The sequence below is a fragment of the Nilaparvata lugens genome, unplaced genomic scaffold (assembly GCF_014356525.2).
Source record: "Nilaparvata lugens isolate BPH unplaced genomic scaffold, ASM1435652v1 scaffold9624, whole genome shotgun sequence".
Lineage (NCBI taxonomy): Eukaryota > Metazoa > Arthropoda > Insecta > Hemiptera > Delphacidae > Nilaparvata > Nilaparvata lugens.
Genome location: NW_024095367.1, coordinates 1 through 4,225, shown reverse-complemented (window position 1 = coordinate 4,225; position 4,225 = coordinate 1). Strand labels below are relative to the sequence as shown.

General features: G+C 35.8%; 1 long non-coding RNA gene across 1 annotated transcript; it reads right to left on the bottom strand.

Moving 5' to 3' along the window:
- Positions 1 to 244: 244 nt before the first annotated feature.
- On the bottom strand, positions 245 to 2,789 carry LOC120348798. The gene is made up of 2 exons (XR_005570327.1): positions 2,478 to 2,789; positions 245 to 347 (listed from the first exon to the last, which is right to left on the bottom strand). It is a non-coding gene; the product is annotated as an uncharacterized LOC120348798 (long non-coding RNA).
- Positions 2,790 to 4,225: the final 1,436 nt, after the last annotated feature.

Here is a 4,225-nt window from a genome sequence, read left to right as displayed (position 1 = left end):
CATCAATAAACCTGTATCAGCTACCGTCTATAGAAGGCAATGACAAGACAGAGGAACGTTGTTCTCCTATCTTTCTCCACTGCCATTATAACGTGGACCTCACTATATTAATAGGGTTCTATTTGCTCTATTTCATCAGTTTGAAAGTAAATTCTAAAAAAATGTAAGAAAACAATAAATTGAGATGATGACACAAGGACAGTTGAAAAATAATTCAAAGAACCAGAATATGATTGATACCTGATTCTCCTTTGTAACTTCGGGCTCTCTCTCTTTGCCAAAGTCAGGTTCCTTGGATGGATGGTTTGATGTCTTTGGTGTTTTATTATTGTTGTTCGAATTGATTACTGAAAACAGAAAGTAAATTTATTACTAAAAAGTCAACATTATTAACAAACAGTATAAAACGAAGAACCATTTTTCAAAACTTAATTTCCACATTATTACGTGTAACCCTCACGAAAATAATAATGGTATCAAACAGGTATGTTTTGAAACATTTTATAGATACAGAACCTAAATCAATACCAAACCTTTTTTCAATATGATAGCCCAAATGACAAACTACGGTACAATATACTTTTCCTCCACCTACTGTCTAAAGTACTTACTTTACTCCCTGGAACCTAATACTAAAGTGTCACTTTTTCGCTCTCGGTAGTAAAAAACAGAAAAACTCCCTAGGGAGGAGAAGTGACTCCATTTAAATAACATGGGAAGCATCTCTATTTCAAAAACTCACATTGTAATAGGTTAGAAGGTCTAAGCTCAGATGAGAAAGCGTAATAGAGGTGTCTGTCATTGAGTCAACTGAATTCAATACCACAATAAGAAATTTGATCAACTCATGAAATATATGTTTGTATGATATTATATTCTTAATATTAGTGGACGATAAAAATTTATACAATTTTAAAAATATTTTATTCTATTCAAAATACCAGTCAACAAATATTTTTGATCTGCAATTCAAATCTGAAATGCGTGATCTGGAGTCAGCCATTTTTGGAAGCCGCTCAGCTGATATAATTGTTACAATTTTGCCGATAGATAGCGCAATCGGCAGTGCCAATCAGCCGACCGGTTTTTAGGTTTTAGATTTTAGGTTATGTTGTTAGGAAACATTGTCACCAATACGTAAGTTATTAAAATGATTTTATTTGCAGTTTCTATAAAAAAATGTAGATGGAGGAAAATGTTGTGTACATCACGAGCGAAAAATTCTTTTTCTCCCTCAGGAAAATTGTTGCCCTCGGCTTCGCCTCGGGCTTCAAACTTTTCCCCACAGGGAGAAAAAATCGTACTTTTCACTCTAGATATACAAATAACTATTATAATTAAAATTAGTTTATACTTATAAATAAATTATTGTATAATAACATAAAGAAAAAATAGCATAAGAAGATATCCCATGATATAAGTAGTTTACGTTCCAAATTTCAAACCGAGTTTTGTTAACTTTAAGCCAATACTGTTTTGGCCGGATAAGAGTGTAAGAACGGCACAGTACGAGAGAGAAAAAGAACTACTATAGTGAGGTCCACGTCATAATAGCAGTGTTTGATTAGCAATGGTGTTGCTATCCTTGTCTATCATTCAACAAAGCGGATAGCACTATCTCTTTCTCGCTTTACTCTGTTGCCAAATCATCTTTCAACCACGTAGAATTAATAATTAGTTAACAAAATATTCCATCTTAATTATAAAAATTCATTATGAAATTATTGAAAAATATAATTTCTTGCTCAATAAAATATAATTGATTATTTTAAACGAGAATGAACAGTTAATAATGCATCAATAAACCTGTATCAGCTACCGTCTAAGGTTGTAGGCATTGACAAGACTGAAGATCGGCAACGTTGTTCTCCTATCTTTCTTCACTGCTATTATAACGTGGACCTAACTATAGGACTATCTGCTTAAATTAAAAAAGAAATTTAATACATAAATTTGTGTTACAAAATTCACTCATCTATTTTGCTATCCATGACAAACTGCGAGTTACTAATTCGTTATTTAACTATTATGACGACACTACATCTAATATTTAAAATAATAGTTATTAATAGTATAATATAATAATTATTGTGAGTACTAGTTTTTAATAACTATTACTCAAAATATTAGACTCTAGCCTAGTGATGTCACAATAGTTCAAAATCGAAAAATAATAATTTATAATATCCTTGACAAATAAAAATTAATTGATTAGGTACCGTATTTTAAACAAGAGTGAACAGTTGATAATATCACGTCAGATATACCAGTATCAGCTATCCTATTTAGGAGGGAGTGTCAAGGCAGAGAATCGGCAACGGTTATCTCCTATCTTTCTCCACTGCCATTATAACGTGGACCACACTATGCTTGAGCGTCTAGACCGGGCTTAAAAGGCAGAATGTACAACGGGTTGCCTACAACGACAAATTGAAGGAGCACGTGAAGCGGCTAAAAGGAGTACAGGGTTAACTCACTAGAGACAGCACCTGATCCAGCCTCGGCGTCCTCATCGTCCGGCCCGTAACCCGAGCCACTCGCCTCCAAGTCATTCCTCACCTCGTCACGACCCGAGCCTTCCAGGGCGTCGTCGTCTATGTAGATGTCATCCTTCGATTTCTGCCAGACACTGTGCTGTTGTGAATTCGTCTGTAAAACAACATTAGACTAAGATTAGTCGGCGAACTGAGATTAGAAAATGAGGATGACTAACGGTGGGACATGCATGATGAATATGTGAGTACAAATGTCGTCATTCATAGTTTTGTCATCACAGCGAAAGGCTTCAAGGAAACTTTTTTACTTTCCTTGCCCTATTACCATAGGTAAGGAAAGTATTGCTTTCCGAAAAAAATTAAGGTACCCCAATTTCCAAATTTCTATACGTTTCAAGGTCCCCTGAGTCCAAAAAAGTGTTTTTTGGGCATTGGTCTGTGCGTGTGTGTGTATGAGTGTATGTGCGTCTGTGTACACGATATCTCATCTCCCGGTTAACGGAATGACTTGAAATTTGGAACGTAAGGTCCTTACACTATAAGGATCCGACACGAACAATTTCGATCAAATGCAATACAAGATGGCGGCTAGAATGAGGAAAATGTTGTCAAAAACAGGGTTTTTCGCGATTTTCTCGAAAACGGCTCCAACGATTTTGATCAGATTCATACCTGGAATAGTCATTGATAAGCTCTATCAACTGCAACAAGTCCTATATCTGTAAAAATTTCAGGAGCTTTGCCCCATCTATGCAAAGTTTGATTTTAGATACTCAATTATCAGCCTTCATATACAATTTAAACAAGGAATTTCAAGTGGAAAAGATTGAGCATGGAAATCTCTGCAATTAATGTCCAGTAACATTTCCACCTAGAATTGAAAATAAGCTTGAAATCCGAGAAAATGTGATTATTAAATATTGCAAACTGTTCATATCACCAGCTGTCTCATATCTTTGAATAAGTAGACTTGAGATGCGCGAGTATACTAGCGTCAGGTGATCAATTTTCTTAACGGCAAGGAAAGTTGTGTGAGTGCGCTACACCAGATTTTTGACGTTAGGTTTTTGTATCTTCGATTTTGTACCTAGTAGAACTTTTTTCTTTGTTGCTCTATTTGAGGTTGAATTATTTTTGCATCAATATAATTTTCTATTTCCAGTTACTTATTTATTTTAATTGGTTGTTTATTTTATGTTGAAGCCTCTCGCTGATGACCAAACATGCATTATGAACATGTGTACGCGCGCGCGCATGTGCATGCATTACTAAGGGCCGGGTTCCGAGATCGGGATTTAGCTAAGTTCTAGACTTTAAACAACTGAAGTCAGAAAATTAGCTTTCAAAAACGGGGCATAGTCGCAGTTTTTATTTTCTCATTTCTATAATTGGAAACGTTCTTCCTTGAAGAAATTAAACATTTCTAAATAATTCAAAATAGCTGAAACAGTAGGTATAATAAGAGGATTCTGGGTCCACCAGCAATGAGCAGCCTAATTTTAACCTAACCTAACCTAACCTAACCTCCCCCAAACCTAGTCTCAGTCATTTTGTCTGGGTCCACCAGCAATGAGCAGCCTAACCTAACCTAACCTAACCTAACCTCCCCCAAACCTAGTCTCAGTCATTTTGTCTCTCACCATGACTCCTTCCCCAATCAATAGGAGAGCAGGAAGCCTCCCACCATGATTTTCTCCCCAAAACAGGTGATGACAGGTGTGCTAAGAACA